Source organism: Sarcophilus harrisii, chromosome 2 (genome assembly GCF_902635505.1).
Source record: "Sarcophilus harrisii chromosome 2, mSarHar1.11, whole genome shotgun sequence".
NCBI classification, from domain to species: Eukaryota; Metazoa; Chordata; class Mammalia; order Dasyuromorphia; family Dasyuridae; genus Sarcophilus; species Sarcophilus harrisii.
Genome location: NC_045427.1, coordinates 605,798,989 through 605,819,833, shown reverse-complemented (window position 1 = coordinate 605,819,833; position 20,845 = coordinate 605,798,989). Strand labels below are relative to the sequence as shown.

General features: G+C 40.2%; 1 protein-coding gene across 3 annotated transcripts in view; it reads left to right on the top strand.

The window, feature by feature from the left end:
- The first annotated feature begins 17,718 nt into the window (after positions 1-17,718).
- Positions 17,719-20,845, top strand: part of ANXA11 (annexin A11) — a 47,255-nt gene continuing 44,128 nt past the window's right edge. For 2 of the 3 annotated variants that reach the window (XM_031956386.1, XM_031956387.1), the window contains exon 1: positions 17,719-17,883. The gene's annotated coding sequence lies outside the window, so the exon portion shown is untranslated. The remainder of the gene's footprint in view (positions 17,884-20,845) is intronic. The other variant, XM_031956388.1, reaches the window with a different exon arrangement.

Here is a 20,845-nt window from a genome sequence, read left to right as displayed (position 1 = left end):
TATATATTCAACAGGATTTAAATCCTCTGCATCCAAATAAAATATTCTTTCTAATTTGGATAATGTGTGTTTTATAAAACTGCACCATCTGTGTGAGATGATTCTGTACCACCAGTAAAAGATGATTCTTTTTTTTTTTTTAATTTTTATTTAATAGCCTTTTATTTACAGGATATATGCATGGGTAACTTTACAGCATTAACAATTGCCAAACCTCTTGTTCCAATTTTTCACCTCTTACCCCCCCACCCTCTCCCCTAGATGGCAGGATGACCAGTAGATGTTAAATACTTTAAAATATAAATTAGATACACAATAAGTATACCTGACCAAAACGATTTTGCTGTACAAAAAGAATCAGACTTTGAAATATTGTACAATTAGCTTGTGAAGGAAAACAAAAATGCAGGTGGGCATAAATATAGGGATTGGGAATTCAATGTAATGGTTTTTAGTCATCTCCCAGAGTTCTTTCTCTGGGCGTAGCTGGTTCAGTTCATTACTGCTCCATTGAAAATGATTTGGTTGATCTCGTTGCTGAGGATGGCCAGGTCCATCAGAACTGGTCATCATATAGTATTGTTGTTGAAGTATATAATGATCTCCTGGTCCTGCTCATTTCACTCAGCATCAGTTCGTGTAAGTCTCTCCAGGCCTTTCTGAAATTATCCTGTTGGTCATTTCTTACAGAACAGTAATATTCCATAATATTCATATACCACAATTTATTCAGCCATTCTCCAACTGATGGGCATCCACTCAGTTTCCAGTTTCTGGCCACTATAAAGAGGGCTGCCACAAACATTCATGCACATACAGGTCCCTTTCCCTTCTTTATAATCTCTTTGGGATATAAGCCCAGTAGTAACAATGCTGGATCAAAGGGTATGCACAGCTTGATAACTTTAAAAGATGATTCTTATGAGAAGCTACTAGCCATGGACATAACTGGCAACTGTGAGAAAGAAAGGAGCATCTAAGTGTTTTTAAAGTAATATAAATAAGTGAGAATGATAGGAAGATTTTCATGAGCTGAGATGGTTAGGAAAGTATTATGAAATAGGTAGGTTTTGAATAGGGCCTCAGAGAAGCTTTGGCTGAGGCCCTTGAGATCTGCCCTTTGTTAATCTCCTATTTGTTTTATAGTCCTCCAATTCAGGAATCCTATTAGGGCTTAGAAAAAAAAAAAATAAGATGGATCTCCCAAGTATCCTTAAATAACCCCTTCCCTTTACTCGATAATAGAACTTAATGATTTTCATGAAATTTTAGTGACAAGTCTCTCCATTTGTATTAAACACCAGTTCCCATTCTTTTTTCCTTTTATCTTTATTTCTCTTCTCCTAGAGAAGTACTGGGTAAGAATAAGAGAAAGAGTAGTAGATCTATAATAAGTAGAGATGGGTTAGATCCCAGCTCCAACACTTCTTAGCTGTGAAATTATAAAAAATTCACTCAACTTGTGGAATGTTAGATGTTCATAAAACACAATAGTCCATGATTATAGTAATCTAGTGTTTGAAAAAACCAAAGACTTCAGCATCTGAATTAAGAACTCACTGTTTACAAAAATTGCTGGGAAAACTGGAAAATAGTGTAGCAGAAACTAGTCATTGGACAGCACTGAACACCCTGTACCAAGATAAGGTTGAAATGGGTTTATGATTTAAATAAAAAAGGGGATACTATAAGCAAATTAGGAGAACAAGGGATAGACTGTTCCTCAAATCTGTGGAAAAGGAAAGAATTTATGGCCAAAGAAGAAGAATTTTAGAGAACATTATGAAATATAAAGTGGATAATTTTGATTATATTAAATTTAAAAGTTTTTGTACAAAAAAAAAATCATTGCAGCCAAGATTAGAAGGGAAACAAAAACTGGGGAAATTGTTTTATATTCAATGTTTCTGATAAAAGCTTCATTTCTAAAATAGAGAGAGAATTGACTCAAATTTATAAGAATACAAGCCATTCAGATAATGATAAATGTTGAAAGGGATGTGGGACACTAACACATTTTTGGTGGAGTTGTGACATGACTTGACCATTCTGAAGAGTAGTTTGGAACTATTTCCAAAGGGCTATCAAACTATTTTGATCCAGCAGTGTCTCTACTGGGTCAGTATCCCAAAAATATGGTAAAAAAGGGAAAAAGACCCACATGTACAAAAATGTTTGTGGCAGCCCTTTCTGTAGATTAGGCAAGGAACTGGAAACTGAGTGGATGCCCATCATTTGGGGAATGGTTGAATAGGTTATAGTATGTGAATGTAATGGAGTATTATTGTTCTATAAGAAACAAACTGCAGGATGATTTCAGAAAGGCCTGGAGAGACCTACGATGCTAAGTGAAGTGAGCAGAACCAGGAGATCATTGTACACAGAAACAAGATTATATAGTGATCAATTCTGAAGGACATGGCTCTTTTCAACAATGAGTGATTCAAGACAATTCCAATAGACTTGTGATGAAGAGCCATCCACATTCAGAGAGAGAATTATGGAGGCAGAGTGTGAATCACAGCATGATATTTTTACCTTTATTTGTTTGCTTGCTTGCTTTTTTTCTTTCTAATTTTTTTCCCTTTTGGATCTGATTTTTCCTGTGTAGCCATGATGAATATGGAAATATGTTTAGAAGAATTGCACATGTTTAACCTATATTGGATTACTAGCTTTCTAGGATAATGAGGGAAGTGAAGAAGAAGTGAGAAAAATTCGGAACACTGGATTTTTCAAGGGCGAATGTTAAAAACTATCTTTGCATACATTTTGAAAAATAAAAAGCTATCATAAATTTAAAAAAAGAAAATTCACTAAACCTCAATTTTTTAAATTTGTAAAATAGGGGTTTATAGTCCCTCAAAGAACTGTTTTAAGGAAAGTGTTTTGTCAGTCCTAAAGTGCTATATGAATGGGAGTTAACATTTTTTACCATGACTATTTATCTCTTTTACTTACTGGTCCATGAGGCCAGTCATTAACAGGAAACAGAGTCCATCTACCAAGAGTCCATCACTCTCTCCAGATAAGGGATTTTTATAGGATGGTGAAGTTATACTAAGCAATATTTGAAATGAAGGATTCAAAACTTAGCTCCGATACTTACCTTTGTGATCCTGAATCACTTAATGTCTCTCAGATTCAATTTCTTCATCTCCAAAATGGATACAATAATTGCATTGTAAGACTGACTGACTTGAAGATCAATGAGATCCTATTCTATATGCAAAGTATTAAAGAAAAAAAAAGAAAAAGAATTAAAAATTTTTAAAAAGTGAGGGTACAGCTAGATGTCACAATGGATAGAGCACCAAGAAGATTCATCATTCAAAAATGGTCTCAGAACTTAACTGTGTGACCCTGAGCAAGTCACTTAACTCTGTGTGCTCAGTTTTCTCATCTGTAAAATGAGCTGGAGATGGAAATAATCAACCACTCCAGTATCTTTGTCAAAAAAACAAAAAACAAAAACCCAAATAGGGTCATAAAGAGTACAACATGGCCAAAAAACTAACGGAACAATAACAATAAATGCAAAGTGCTTTGGAAACTTTAGGAGCTATGCAAACCTGGGCTATGATTATTCCTTGTAGTAACTAAGCTTCTTGTTTTCTAACTTGTAGGTGTTCCCCAGACTACAGGTAGACAAAATAGGAAGACAGGCAGAATGTGGATGAGTAAGGGAGTGGGGCAACTATATTTAGACCAAATAGTTGCCCAATGACTTAGATCTTGGTTTCCCAATGAACCCAGTGCTCCCACCTGCCACATTCTAATTGTTCCATGACCCAGGACTAGATCCTCACTATTTAGGCTTCAAAATGGGCAGAGTGTGGATGAGTAAGGGAGTGGGGCAGCTATATTTAGACCAAATAGCTGCTCAGTGACTTAGACCTAGGTTTCCCAAGGAGCCTAGGACTCCTACTGTCACGTTCTAATTGTTCCATGACCCAGGCCTAGGTCCTCACCCTGTTTAAACTTCAGCATCTATACATTGAGAATAAGTACAGTTCTCATCTACTGAACTTGGGAAATACAGGGCTTACCAAATGCTTGGAAAACATCCATGTTTATGAATGAGGTAATATAATAATCAAATTAGCAAGGAGAGACTGAGCTGCCTGTAGCAATTTATACCTAAACGAACACCCAAAAGTACATCTATCCTCCATGGTATCTTCTCTACCAATCTTGGTTGTACCCCAAATTCCCCTCCCTAGGTCACTATTTTAGATTATGGCAATAACTCTAGAAAAACCCTGCTAAAGAATAAAAGTATTACTTTGGAGCTGGTAATAAATACATTAACTCAGCTGCTGTCCTGTCTGAGATTGCCTTTATTCTACTCTGTCTGTATAAATGTGTGTATATAAAACTATTCCAGACTTAGAGCTAGAAGACATCTTGGAGGCCATCAAGTCTTAACCCCTTATTTTCAGATGAAGTTAGGTGACTTCCAGGATCATCATACAGCTTGTAAGCGCCTGAGACAAAATTTGAACTCATGTCTTCCTGATTTCAGATCCAGAGCCCTATCTGCCATACCATCTGGTTGCCAAGCTGGGTTCCTCCACTAGAAAATAAGCTTCTTAAGGGGAGGAACTTTTTTCTTCTTCTCTGTTTCCCCAGTGCTTAGCAGAGTCTGGGATGTAGTGAGATTTTAATATCTGATCAACCCATTAACAGCAGAAACTCCCAAGTTTGAAAGTTGTTTACTAAAAACCAGGTCATAGAAAATGAAAAAACAAATACAAACAGTTAATGCTGAAGGGGCCAGGGGAAGATGGATGTGAACTGATTCAACTCTTCTGGAAAGTGATCTGAATTATGTAAGGAAAAGGACCAAAATGTTCAATATTTTTATTCTTATTAGAGCCACAACTAAGCATACACAGAATAAGCATTTATATAGTACCTGATACAAGTCAGGCTCCGTGATAAATGCTCTTTTACAAATCTCATTTGATCTCCACAACAACCTTGACAAATAGATGCTATTATAATCTTTATTTTAGAGTTTATAAATTATATATATATATATACATATATATTTATATATAATGTGTACATACATATATCATATCTATATTTGGAAACTAAGACAAACAGATTACAGGGTCACACAGCTGGTGTTTAAGGTTAGATCTCAATTCAAATCTTTCTGATACCAGGCAGAGTGTTCTGTCCCACTATTACATAAACCCTAACAAAGTCAAGTTCAGAAACTTTATAACATATAATTAATTTATATATTGTAATTTTAAAATAGAAAATATACATGTATATAAAATATTTAGAATAGTAGTTTTTGAGGCAGTAAAGAACCAAATATGAAATTGTAGTTCTATATTTGTGAGATTATGGGTCCCTATCCATTTAGGAAATGATGAGTCAACTGTAGTAGATGAATTTTATTAGAATATTATTGGGAGGTAAGAAATTATAAATATGAGTAATTCAAAGAAGCACCAACTGCTAAGATTCCCACAAACTGCTGCAGGATGAAGTAAACAGAACCAGGAGAACAATGACTTTAATAATATAAATTAAAAAACACTAAAAAATAAAAATCAAACTCTGTGATATTGTAATAACCAATCTTGCTTGCAGATCAAGAGAGTGAAACCATCCCCGAGTCTTTTGGTGGAGAGGTTAGGTGGCTAGTGGTACAGAATATCTATTATTTTTGTTTAACTATTTTACTATTAAAAAAAAAAAACTAGTTTTATTCCTATGTATGGAGTAAAAGAGAAATCTCTTTGATATAAAAATAAAAAGCATCAATAAAATTTATGCTCATGAAATAATAATAATAATAATAGCTAGCATTTATATGGTGCTTCAAAGTTTATAATTAAGGTCTTTTCTATGTCTTAATTTGTCTGAGGCAATACCCATTCAGTGACTAGGGGCTGGGTTAGAATTGAGAAAAAAAATCTGGGAGTTTTTGATTAGAACAGAAAGGGATTGCTATTTATACTCATATGCAGGTTAAAATATCAAGAAGATCAGTCAATAAGCTGAAATGCTATCTATGGACGAGATCTTGTGCTTAGTATTGGAGATACAAAGAAAATGATAAGCCATCATTTGCTCTCAGGGGGTCCTTATCCTAATGAGAGAAGCAACAGATACATATATGGATATTTGACTAAGGCAAATGGTGTAGGAACAGTTAAGAAATTCAGATATTCAACAGGGTGAAAACATGGTAGTCTGGAATCATCAGGGAAGTATTCAAGAGGAAGATTGGAATGGAAAAGAAAGATGAATGGAATTCAGAGAAGAAGAGAGATATTTTATTGGAAAAGTATTCCAAACAAGGGAATCCTGTTAACAAAAGCCGTAGAAGGAAGAATAGGTAGGGCCTGTTTGGGAGATGTTGAGTAGAACCACTAGATGGGATTTAAAGGTTTATGCAAGCCAGCAATGAGAAACAGAATTGAATTGGCCTTGGAAAGCCTTGAAAATTTGTTAGAAGAGTTTGGAGGGTTATCACATACCACAGGAAGAATAGTATAATGGTTCCTTTTTTTCTTAAACCTAAATTTCAGGTCTTGTGCAAAATTTCTCAAACTACTTTGGCCACAGAACACTTTGGGGCATGAAACATTGAAATACTCTATGAACGGTAGTTTAAGGGCTCTGAGGAATGGAATGGGGGAATATCCTTAGTCTGGGGAAAGAGAACAATGAGAAAATTTGGGAGCGAGATAAGGAATTAAGTCCATTTTCATAAATAAAACTATCCTATGTGATACATATTTTTGATACATCAACAACTTCCTGTCAGTCACAGTTCAGGGAGCTTGACTAAATGACTTTTAAGATGCTTTCCAGTTCTACTTATGATCTAAATATGAAACTTGCTTTTTAGGCTGCACCTGTCCACACCATAGCTATCTCTTATGAATTTTTTTTTTGTCTATTAAAAATGTTTTCCCCATGTGAGAGATGTAGTCAAAAAGGTAGATCTATAAAATGTTTCCCTGTTTACATCATTGACCTGGAAGAAAATTTAGAAGCCATTTAGTTCAACCTCTTCATCAAATAGAGAAGGAAATGAGAACTCAGAGAAGTTGTCATACTGAGTGGCAGACGCAGGATTTGTTTTTGTTTTTTTAATTGTAGTAAGTTTATTTATTTTAAACATACATTGCTTTATTAATCATGTTGTGAGAGAAAAGTCAAAGCAAAAGGGAAAAACCATGGGAGAAATGAAAAAAATAAACAGAAAAAAGTGAACAGAGCATGTGTTGATATGCATTCAGTTTCCTTAGTTCTTTTTCTGGATGCAGATGGCATTTTCTGTCCAAAGTCTATTAGGATTGCTTTGGATCATTGAACTATTGAGAAGAACCAAGCCTTTCATAGTTGATCACTGCATATTCTTGCTATTATTGTGTACAACGTATTCCTGGTTCTGCTTGTTTCACACAGCATCAGTTCAAAATCTTTCCAGGCCTTTCTAAAATCAGCTTGTTCATCATTTGTTATAGAACAATAATATTCCATTACCTTTATATACCACAGCTTGTTCAGCCATTCCCCAATTGATGAGCGTCTACTCCTTTTCCAATTCTTTGCTACCACAAAAAGAGCTGCTACAAACATTTGTGCCATGTGGGTCCTTTTCCCTCCTTTATGAGATACAGATACAGAAATAGAACTGCTAGGTCAAAGGGTATGCACAGCTGACAGCCCTTTGGGCATAATTCCAGATTGCTCTCAGAATAGTTGGATTATTTCACAACTCCACCAACAATGCATTAGTGAGGATTTGAAGTCTTCTAATTCTAAAGTCAGTGCATTTTCCAGCATGTGGGATATTATTCTTGTCTAGACTTACCTACACCAGTATTATCTGATGAAAGAAGAAATACAGTGACAAGTCCCTCCCAGCTTCTTTACTCAGATATAAAATTGATCTTCCTCAAGCACAGATCTGACCCTATCACTTCTCTATTCAATAACTGTCAGTGCCTCCCTAATGTCAAGTATATTGATTATGAAATATTTTAAAAATAATACTAGCTTTTTGTTTTTCCAAATACATGCAAAGATAGTTTTCAGCACTCACCTTTGCAAAATCTTGTGTTCCAAATTTTTCTCCCTCCTTCCCCACTTCTCCTCTAGACAGCAAACAATCCGATATATGTTAAACATGTGCATTTCTTCTAAACATATTTCTACATTTATCATGTTGAACTAGAAAAATCGGATCAAAATGGGGGGGGAAGTGAGAAAGAAATAGAGCAAGCAAACAACCACCAAAAAAAAAAAAAAATTAAAATACTATGCTGTGCTCCACATTCAGTCCCTATAGTCTTCTCTCTTCATCACAAGATCATTAGAACTGTCCTGAATCACCTCATTGTTGAAAAGAGCCATGTCTGGGGCAGCTAGATGGTGCAGTGGATAGAGCTCCAGCCCTGAAGTCAGGAGGACCTGAATTCAAATCCAACCTCAGACACTTAACATTTCCTAACTGTATGACCCTGGGCAAGTCACTTAAGCCCAATTATCTCAGTAAAAAAAGAAAGAAAAAGAAAAGATTATCACATAATTTCATTGTTGCTATGTATGATGTTTTCTTGGTTATACTCACTTCACTTAGCAAAAAGGGCACAAAAATTTTTGTACATGTGGTTTCTTTTCCTTTTTTTTAATGATTTCTTTGGAATACATACAGACCCAGTAGAGAGACTGCTGGAACAAAGGGTATGTACAGTTTGATAACTTTTGGGGAATGGTTCCAAATTTCACTCCAGAATGGTTGGATTCATTCACAGTTCCACCATCAACGTATCAGTGTCCCAGTTTTCTCATATCCCCTCCAACATTTGTCATTATTTTTTCCTGTCTTTTTAACCAATTTGAGAGGTGCAGAGTGGTATCTCAGAGTTGTCTTAATTTGCATTTCTCTGATCAATAGTGATTTAGAGCATTTTTTCATATGACTAGAAATGGCTTTAATTTCTTTGTCTGAAAATTGTTCATATTCTTTGACCATTTATGTGTTGGAGAATGGCTTGTATTCTTACAAATTTGAGTCAATTCTCCATATATTTTCGAAGTGAGGCCTTATTAAATCTTCTGCTTGACTTTTAAGGTCTCTTCCCATGCTTTACACCCTGGCATGTTCTGCATTATTTAGCTACACTAGCCTCCTTGCTACTCCTCCCACACAACAATTTTATCTCTCAACTCAGTCCCTTTTCACTGGCTCTACCCAATGGGGGCATTCTCCCTCCTCACTGCTTGAAAAAGCAATCCTGAATTGACGTGACTTTCTGACTTGACCTGATGCAATATAGTGACAAGTCCTCCGATTCAATCTATTCTTTACCCAAATATCAAATTGATCTTCCTCAAACACAGATCCAACCATATCACCTCTCTATTTAGTAACTGCCCCAAGGCTCCTGTCCCCAAAGAATGGAAAGCTAGAAGGATTAATTGGTCCATAAATTCTATTCACACCAGTGAATTTCTACCAATTCCTGTGTTAATGCTACTTTGTCTTATTCCTGACTGGTGCATCCAAAGATAATGGTACTCTGTTTGCCTTGGAACAGTGCTTTTGTTAATGGCACCAGCTCTATTTGTCTAATTCTTAGTTTTAAACTGAAAATAGCCCCTAATCCCACTAGTGCCATCCAAAACCAATCTATATAGCTCTGGGAAAGATTGGTTGCCTGAGACTAATCGCCAATGGCAGCCTCACTTCTCAGAACCAGAGCCAATATTGAGTGAGATGGTAGGTAGGGCAGATGCACCTTAAATAACCATTGTCCCATAGAGAGATGCATTCACTAATGAGAAATCTAGTAGTTAGATAAATTGAGTTTGAGAATTTGCTGTAAAAGACAGTATTACTTGGAAATGTACCTGGGGACTGGCATTTAATAGTTTCAAAAACAACCATTGTGCTAATTTCAAACTAACCACTCATGGAAAAACTAGGCCCTATGAGAATAGAGGGAGCAGATGGTACAGAGAGGAAAGAGAATAAGCTATATTCCCTAAAGGCAGAGTGGGTGTATCTGCTTTTATTTCTGTTCTCTGGATTTTTGCTTTTCTTCCTCTCTGTGTTTCTCTCTCTTTGTCTCTCTGTCTCTTTTTCCTCCTTCTCTCCATGTCCTCCTTTTCCTCTCTCATCATCCTCATCACCTTCCATGGGCCCTGAGCCTTGACTAGATGGTTTTCCTACTTGCCAAAGTTTAGCATGGAACTCATCAATATGGTTGGTATTCCTTCATTGGCACCCATCCATTCACTTTCTCCTTAGATGCCTGTGTGAAAATCCTCCACAGGGGATTCCCCTAGTGTATGTAGTGGAGTGGGGGTCTCTCTAATTCTCTTGTCATCAAAATGATCCAATCATATGCAGGCTGATCATTGTTTCTCTTTCAATATAATTTTGGATCACCTTTTTGTTTATAAGTTGCTTTCACTTCATAGTTCTTCATTGATGATTAACTGGAGCTCACTCACGTGTATTTTGTCTTTCCATTGCCCTTTTGGTAACCTGCAATTTGCTCCTCAGGGTGAAGGTAGACTGGTGAAAAATCAAAAAGAATTGGGGAAGAATAAGAGTCTTCCTGGTACAACTGGAAAACCTTAAGAAAGGAAGGGCTGAGGATTAACCCATGTGAAGTGCAAACACCTCCTGGACAAGCTCCCCAGAAACACCAAGTGGGGAGCCCTGGGACTGAGTGTGGCTGGATCCTTAGCAGGAGCCCCAGAAACTTTCACCTCCTGGCCAGTTTGTGTTGTTGGGGTCTGAGTGGGGAAGATTGAGTGAACCTTGGCTGATTAGGAACACCAGGCCCAGTTGTGCTATGGGAATGGGGCTCTGTGAAGGAAGGAACAAGCACACCAGGAGAGCTAAAGCTGGAGGCAGGGCACTTGCTGCACAAGAATAATTGAACTGCCTGAACCAAAAAATAAACTTGACACAATCATACTGTAATGTTAAAAGAAACTGAGCAAGACAGAGATTAGAGACCAATTCAATAGTTTATTAAATGGAGAGAAATACTGGGACCAATGGATCCCAGGGCTAGACCAGACTATCATCTCAAAGGGTCTAGCCCCCGAGTATCGGGACAGTAAGCCTTTTATGGAATAACATTAACAATGACAGAATGGAGAGACCTAGGTGGGGATAGCCTCATAGATGGAGGTTACTGATATTCTAATGACATTAAGGAATGTCTATAACACCTTTATCTCAACCATTAAGAGGTGATGGTCATAACCTTAAGGCAGAATACAAAATAGGACAAATGGAGGAACTGATCACCCCATTAAAAGCGACCTTTAACATTACAATACAAGAAATAATCCAAGAAAATTGTCCTGGAATGATAGAAAATGAGAGGAAAGTAGAAATAGGAAAAAATCCACTGATCACCACCTTAATGAGATCCTTTGTGGAAAATACAGAGGTATACTATTGCCAAATTTTAAAATCCTCAAATTAAAGAGAAAATTTTGAAAGAAACTGTAATGCCAAAGGTCACTTTTAATGGGGTGACCAGTTCTTCCATTTGTCCTATTTCATAATTGCTCTTTTAAAGTAATACATTGAATTTATTATATAGCTTTTAAAAAATGTTAGATGTATATAAAGAATTTTTATTTCTCATATAATTCTGCTTTCTCTTCAGTTTTGCATATTCTTTTTGGTGATTATTAAATTCAGAATTTTTTAAAAAATTAAAATCTGTGTATGATGTTATTCAGTGCTCCCCATGACCAACATCCTCCTAATTTCTTCTTGAAAACAGTAATAATGATATACAGGCCTGAGGTTTCCTTGAAGTCTATTTATTAGCTATTATTTATATTCTTATATTTACTAATTATATTTTTATATTCTATTAATTATATCCTATAATCTTAATCTTGAGCCACATTTTCCAACATATTTTCTCCAATTTCCATTTCCCTATACTTCCCTTTGTATTGAACATACCAATTACTAAATATTACAAAAGTAATAAATTATATGTTTATTACTTTGTAAAAATTTCTCTACTTCTGCCATGTCCTAACCTTCAACAAAAGATATGAGTTGCATAATGGTCTTTTCGCAAATATTTATCATGAACACTGAAATCTAAGATAACCAAATGCCCCATTTAATGATGCTTCTTGATGCCATTGGATCCAGGATAAAGCCAACTCTTCCAACTTTACCTCTCCAAGGCATATCTGGACCATCCTTTTATTTAGCTGCATCTCCCTTAGATTTTCTCATATTAGAAGTAGTTTGGTGTCCTGAGCTCTGGACTTGGAGTCAACTAGAGCAGAGTTCAAATCTTATTTTAGATGTTACTTGGGTGACCCTGAACAAGTCCAGTTAAGTCAGCCTCAGTTTTTTCCTCTGACAAATGGTGTTATTATAAAGATCAAATTGGATAATATATGTGGAGCACTTTGCAAAGCATAAGGCACTGTATATAAAACATGCACATATAGCCTACAAATAGTAGTAGTACCATATTAATAACTACTTCATAGGGATGTTATAGGGATTTAGTGAGATAACATACTTTGCAAAACCTTAAAAGGTCTATGCAGATATTAACTATTCTCATCTACAATCGATATGATTTACAGCAGCCTTACATTGACTGGACATTTTGAGAATCAAATGTTAAATTAGCATATAGAATTCTAAAAACTGCATGAGTTCTTAGCACCCTCAGCCCCTGCCTTGACACACAAGTGATAATGAGGCTCACCAGGTTAAGGGCTACTAAGGATTTCTTTTCCTTTTAATGGATGCCATGACCAACTTTTCCATCTGAAGGCCATCCTGCCACTGATGAGCCTTGGAAAGCAGATACAACTGGGCTCTGCCTGGCACTATTTTTGAAGCTTTAATAATGCAGTAATCTGCCACCCAGGCTTTCTAGAACCCAATATCGCCATAATGCCGAGCCAAGATGAGATATCAAAGTGGCATTTGGGGAGGCCTTGGCATTTCGATGGAAAACTATACCATACTGAGAGTTTTCTGTGCATAACTAGTAGAAAAAGCTTTATTCTTTGAGACTAAAGTTTAGACCTTATTTGGAAATAAAGAAGAAAAATATAGTTGTATTTATAGATGGAAGAGATTTCTTTGTCCAAGCTGCTCATTTTACAAATGAAAAAACTTCTGCTGCTAAAGAGGAGTTGGCTTGGGCAGCATCCCAGGGGCCCCAGTTCCCTCTTTCGAATCTTATACCAGCCTTTCCTGAACTCTTCCTAGGGCTGACAACAATTAACTCCTTCAAGCTGCTTACCATGTCTCTCCTTCAACCATTTTTCCTTTCTTTCCTAACTCCATGCCCTTACCCAGATTGTCTCAAGAGTAAGACTCAGAATAATCTTGTGAATCAACTCCAGATATACTTAAGGGTCCTAGGAACAATTTGAAGGCTGTTGGTTAAGCCTCTAAACCTGGGTTCAACGGAATTCCAAAGAACTTTGATGGGAAAAAAAAAATACCTCTTTTTTTCCCAGAATAATTGCTTTTTGTTGCAACTCATATATTTTATGCCTTTAAAAACATAGTTATGATAAGGTGTCTGAAAGCATTATTCAATTACTAAAAATATCCTTGAAAAAATAAGATTTAGACTCCCTGCTCCAGATCCATTACAATCACTGATATAGGTAGAAAATATATCTCTGGATGTTGAGGGTGAAAGGACATCAGACATTGAAATTGCCAAGACCCACCCAAATACTGGGAATTGAGTCTTGTTTGGAAGCTCTCCTTAAAAAACAAGTTGTACATAAGAGAAGTTTGATATTTTGTACATAAGCCTTCTTTACATTCTTTTTTTATATTGGAATTTTGGGGTTTAAAGAAATTACGTTCATAACAAAAAGAGAAAAAGAAAAGTTGCATGGAAATTATATTTTTCTTTCCGCCTCTTGTGTGATGTTAAAGGTAGGATAAGGCCTTGGAGAAAAACCAAAGCAGACAGAGTCTGGAATCTGGAAACTAAAGATCAGAGTTTAAGTCTGCCCTTGGATGCTTACTGGCTATGTGAGCCTGAACAAGTCATTTCACATTCCTCATCTATAAAATGAGGATAGAACCTATCTCACAAGCCTTATGAGGCTCAAATGAGATGATCCTTGTTAAAAAGTGCTTAGAATATGTGCAAAAATGCTTGTAGCACCCCTTTGTAGTGGTGAGGAACAAGAAACTGAGCGGAGGGGAAACATCAGTTGGGGAATGGCTGAATAAGTGATGGTATATGAATGTTATGGAATATAGTTGTTCTGTAAGAAATGATGAGCAGGATGATTTCAGAGAGGCCTGGAGAGACTTACATGGAACTGATACTAAGTGAAATGAACAGAACCAGGAGATTATTGTACATGGCAACAACAAGGTTATATGATGATCAATTCTGATGCATGTGGTTCTTTTCAACAGCAAGGTGATTCAGGCCAGTTCCAATAATCTTGGGATGGAGAGATCCATCTGCATCTAGAGAGAGCTATGGAGACTGAGTGTGGATCACAACATAGTATATTCACTTTTTTGTTGTTTGTTTGCATTTTGTTTTCTTTCTCATGCTTTTTCCTTTTTGATCTGATTTTTCTTATGCACCATGATAATTGTGGAATTATGTATAGAAGAATCACACATTTTAAACATATATTGGATTACATGCCATATAGGGGAGTGGGAAGAAGGGAAGGAGAAAAAAAAAATTGGAATATAAGGTTTTGCAAGAGTGAATGCTGAAAATTATCTATGCATATGCTTTGAAAATAAAAAGCTTTAATTTAAAAAAAAAAAAGTGCTTGGGCTAGTGTCTGGCACATAGTAAGTCCTGTACAGTTGTTAGTTATGCTTAAAGTATACAGCAACTAGTCAACACAGTGTTTAGAGTGCTGGACCTGAAATCAGGAGGACTCATTTTCCAGGTTCAAATCTGCCCTCAGGTACTTGCTAGCTCTGTGACCCTGGGAAAGTCACTTAACCTTGTCTGCCTCAATTTTCTCATCTGCAAAATGATCTGGAGAGGGAACTGGCAAATCACTCCAATATTTTTGCCAAGAAAACCCCAACTGGGATCACAAGGAGTTGAACATGACTGAAATGACTGAACAACAAATAATTAGAAGGATCTGAGATTATGTGTAGCACTTTCAAATCATTTGAAGCCTCTTTCACGGTGTAGAAGCGGTCCCTGGGAACGAGACAAACTGACATCGTTTGAGGCTGGCAGAGGAGAGATACAGAGATAGATGTCAAAGGATGCTTCAAGAGCCAGACCTTCAAAAAAGGATGGAGGTCTTCACTTGGAAAGCTGAACCCTGGTGACTCAGGAAATGGGGACTTTGCCATCTGGTAGAAAACTATCAGCAGACTGACATTTGAGGAGACTTCCAGAACCATTAAAAGAGACCTCAGTTCAGAAAAAATCTAAGGAGCCCAACTAAATAGAATACCTGACTGCAAATAGAGATTGTCTTTAGGTGTCCCCTGAGCTCTGTGGGACCCTTATTTGACTTTCTCCCACCTACAAATGAACTAATTTATTCTCTTAATCTCGTAAAGGGAAATTGTGACAAGAGATGGCGGGCGTTCGATGACGAATCTCAAATTCTGAGAGCCATGAGGTGGAGAAAAAAGTCCTTAAAGATATGGGAAGGCTCTGACTAAGGCTTATTTTATTGTGATATTTTATTACTTTTCCACAATTCCCCAACCTGAATTCTTCTTTTCTAGTTTGTTTAGTCCAGTGGTATCAATCTCAAATAGAAGCAAGGGCCACTAAACCATACAGAAGGATCTCTGTGGGCTGTATAGCGACCTGTTTCTACAACATGCTCTGTGTTCTGTTGCGTTTTTATCTATTTTGTTAAATATTTCCCAATTACATTTTAATCTGGTTTCCCAGTACTCAGTAGTGTTGTAAACTTGGCATGTGGACAGAATTGACTATTCCTGACCTATTCTAAGAAGTAAGAGATGAAAAAGTGAGTCCAATTTGGCTAGAACACAGAGTATATGAAGTAAGACTTAGTGATTGGAGACAGTTAAGTCAACAGCCAATCTTTTGTTAAAAGGGCCTACTATGTGCTTTTTATTAATAATAAATTAATTAATAATTTATTAATTAATAATTAATAATAAAGCAACCTTTTATTCATAATAATTAAACGATATTAATTGATAATAATTGATGATTAAGTGCCTATTATTATGCTTTTAATATGTCCTGGGCCTTCTTGGGCCACACTGGAGAAGACTGCGCATTATCCTAGCGCTAACAGGGAGCCGCAGAAAGGTTTCTGAGACAAGGAGTGACCAATAAAATCTGTCCCTCGGTAAAACTATGCTGGTCACCGTGCGGACGGATTGGAAAAAGGAGGACCTAGAAGCAGGAAGACAAAGCTCTGACAGTAGCCTAGTTGAGAAGTCAGGGATCAGACTCCCGTAGGCGGCAGGCGTAGGGATGGAAAGAAGGAAGACGCGCAGGGTTTGAAAGTGGATGACAGGAGCCGCTTGGCAGAGGGAAGTGCTGGGGAGCCTCCATGGCCTATCTTGTGCTTGCGTTGATCCCTAGGTCAGCTTACTTGAGCTGTAAGCTTCCCAAGGAGGCACTTTGCCCTTCCTTTTTCTTCTTTGCTTTGGCGCACAGCGGGCGCAGGGCAGAGGCTAGACGAGTTAGGGATTGTAGCCGACTCCGTTATCGTGTTCGCGGGGGCGGAGCATCCTTTTAGTGACCCCTCCCCCCGGGCAGAGGGTCTCTGCTCGTGCTTTCCCTCTGGGCCCGCTTTACGGCCTCTGAGCGGGGCTACTTTGGGAGGCTTCTTGGGAAACGACAGCTCGGGCCCCGCCCCTGGTCCCCGGCTCACTCATCTCCCAGCGATGCTGCCCGGCCCAGGAAGATGTGTGTCCGGGCGTGCTCCGCGCTGGGGGCCAGCTGAAGCCTTTCGGGAGCCGGGCTGGGCAGCGGAGAGCGTGGGGAGAAGGGGCGCAGTCCCCGCGGCGGGGCCCAGTCCCCGCGGCGGGGCCCCCACGGGAGGCTCGCCTCGTTCGCCGCGGACCTCGCTAACGGGAACAAGGCGTGACTCAGTCAGAGACGCGTCTCCCCTCTTCCCTCCCCTCCGTGTCTTCCTCCTTGGCCCGGTTTCGGGGCCTGGAGTTGGGAACCGAAAACACTCTGATTTGTAACTCCCCGTTTTCTCCGCTACTTGGAGGGGGCACAGAAGGGAAAAGTAGAGGGGGAGGGGCAGGAGGGAGGCGGGCAAGCGGCCTAACCCCGATCCCCCAAACCCCGCCGAGATCCGCCGCGGTGGGAGCGGGGGAAGGAGCGCGCTGCCCTGGGACACCCCCGCCCCCCGCTGCGCCCCCCTCCCCCAACGCTGCCTAGGAAGGAGCATCTCGCAGAAGGAGGGAGGGGCTTCCCATCCGTCTCCTTTTAGGGGCACGCAGCGCGCGTGACTGGGGACTGCGCCTCAACTTCCACGCCGGTAAACGCAGCCTAGCCCCGGGACGGCCTCTAAGGGCCGCTTCCCCTCCGGGGCCGCGCGCTTTCGTTTCCCTTCTGCGGCCCCGCGTCGGTCTCGGGCTCCGTGACCGCGCCGCCCTGGGGGTCCGGGAGCGCCCGGGCGAGGCTTTGGGGCCGAGGCTAAGACGCGGGGCGGCCTTCCCCGCACCCTACCCCCCCCCCGCTGTTTCCGCCCGAGGGGGCGGGGCGGGCGGGGCTCGGGCTCCTCCCTGCCCCGCCCGGATCGCTGCGGCTGCCCGGGGGCGGGACTCGGGCCTGGGAGCGCCAGACGGAGGGACGCCGAGGCATCGGCTCGGACGCTGCCCGCGCGGAGAGGTGAGCGCGCCGGGTCGGGCAGGTAAGGAGCCCCCTGGCCGCCTCTTCCCCGCCCGCGCGTTCCTTCCCCCCGCGCTCTCCCCTTAGCCCCTGCCCCCGGGGAGCGGCGAGTGGGCGCGGAGAAGGGGAGTCTGTGCCCCTTCTGTGACTGAGGGGTGCCGCGGGGCAGGGGCGGGGGCGGGCCGGACCGGAGCCTTCTCCGTCCCTTCCCGGGCACAGCTTCTCTCTCGGGGGGGGGGGGGCAGCCGGGATCCGCGCCCCCTCACCCGGCCCGCCGCCCCTTTCCTCCACCCTCCGTCCCCGGTCCCGGCCCGAAGCCGGCACTTCCTCCTTCTGCCAGGGGCCCGAGGAGAACCTCCGCCTCCGCGCCCAGCCGGGCCCGGCCGCCCTTTCCCCGCGGGACTCGCTCTTGCGCGCCGGCTCGGTCCGGTCCGGTCCGGTCCGGGCCGCGTTGGGCCGGCCTGCGCACGGACTCCCCCTCCCGCCGGGGTTTTCCGCGGCCCTCCTCGGCTCGCCGGCCGCCGGCGTGTTAAAGCTTAGACGCTTAAAGGCGCCGCGCCCTTTCGGGCTCCGAAACCTGCTTCTGGGGATCGCGGAAGCGGCGGAGTTAAAGTCGCCCGGACGGGGTTTTTTGTTTGTTGTTGTTTTGTTTTGTTTTCTGTGGCGCACAACGCTACCGACGGGACCGTTTTCCCTCTTCCCGACGCTGGAGAAACGAGTGGTTGGGCTTGGAGTCGGGTCAGGGCCAGGGGACGAAGGGGAAGCATTAGGTGGCGTCGCCCGTTTCCGAGTGCCCCGTCGAGTAGCGGCAAGTGCGTCCGGAGAGGGGGGGCTGGCTGACCTAGGGGGAAGGAGGGCTGCGGCGGTCCCCCTCCTCAGGGTAGACCGGGCCTGGGATGTTGGTGAGCTGGCTGTCTCAGGGAGGGAGGGCGTTTTAGTCTGGCCCGTTAGGCTTGGGAAACGTCCGAGGTGCTGTGCTTTGTCTTAGCCCGCGGTTCTCTGCTCTCCAGTTCGGAGGGGAACAGATTGGGTCACGCCTCGGCAGGGGCTGGGTGCTCATAGAGTTGTCAGCGCGGCAGAGAGACCCCCGAGAGTGGTTCCTAGCGAAAGGGAACAACGCGGTTTGCCGAAAGGAAGAATTGCTTTGCGCCTGTTCTTAGGCTGCCAGCCGGCGGTCCTAGCCTCAAAAGGGGAGAGTGTCCAAAGCTCAAGGGTGCTGGGGATGTCTTAGTCAGATTGGTCTGCAGAATATCCCGCGAAAAAGAGCTGGAGTGTTCTGAGCAAATGTCCAGCACAGCAGTTTGCTTCGGTTGGAGAAAGATTGGGTCAGGCCCCTTAGAACAGGGTGCCTGAGTCGCCGGCAGAGCCCGATTTCTGGAATGGGAATGCAAAAGAATTCTACCCCGCTAGAGTCAGGTCGATCCTAACCTAAAGTGTCAGCTAGGTGCGGGCAGTCAGTGTATATATCCCCAACTAGTTTCTCTAAATGTCAAAGGGAGATGAGCATACCTCCAAGTTATTGAGAAGGGATAAAATAATAATTACTGCTGTAGGGCTCTGGCAATGAGATATATATATATAGCCATAATGTAAATGTTAGCTATTCTCAATACTCATATATTATATATATATATATATATATATATATATAGTTATTATATAATCATATAATATATATGTATTGTAGGGCCTGGCACATAGTATATATATATATATATACACCATATATGTAAATGTTAGCTATTCTCAAAATCCATATATATATATATAGTATGTATATATATATATATATATGTATATATATATATATATATATATATATGTACTAATTATATATATATATATACATATATGAATTGTTAGCTATTCTCAAATTATACTATAATTATATATACCATATATATAATGTTATTATTTTTCACTATATATATCCATATAATATATATATCAATGTAGGTGGATTAATACATATATATATATCATATATAAATGTTACTATCTCAAATCCATATATATAGTATGCATATATATATGTATACTATATATGTACCATATATATAAATGTTAGCTATTATTCTCAAAATATATATATATATATATACATACGTATACTATATATACCATATATATAAATGTTAGCTATTCTCAAAATCCATATATATATATAGTATATATATTGTAGGGCCTGGCACATAGTGTGTGTGTGTGTATATATATATATATATATATATATATAAATGTTAGCTATTAATATTCTCAAAATCAGGGATTAAGGTATGATTCGCATTAAGTGTTTATTGAATGAAATTACCCAAAGTTGCACACAACATGCTCAAAGGAGAGCAGTAACTTTGGTATCTCCGAAAAGCAAAATGGCAGGACAAGGGAGAAGGCGCTCCACAGGGGCCCACTGTTGGACAGGTCAAGTATGTATCGAGCATGTATAATGAGCTAATCTCTGTTTGAAGGAAGTGGAAAATAAAAAGCAAAAAGAAAAAATGCCTGATCATAAGAAACTTACGTTTTACTGAAAGAAAACATAAGACAGGAAACCAAAAGGGAGGGGAGAAGGAAAAGGAAAGAATTAACCATGGTGGTAGATGGTGGAGAAAAGAAGTCTGGAAAGTCTGGAGCTCTCCAGTGAGTGCCCAGAGAGGAAATAAAATTCCTGTCCTCTTCTGGTTGTAACCCTTGTGTTTTGGACTATATTGAGTCCACTGACACATTTTGACATCCTCCATTTAACAAGTATGAAATATCTGGCCAAATACATCAGGAAAAAGTCACTAGCCCAGCTGTGATCTCAAAGCTTTTTAGATCTCAAGAAGAAGATCCTAACTTCAAGATTTTCCATTTTGGGGCAGGTGATACCAAAAGATAGCCTTGTGTAGTAACTATTGGGGGAGGTATAAAATGAGGGGGTGACATTAGATACCTTTGAGCTCCAAATTTGTTGTTATGGCCAATACTTGGAACTCAGTTAA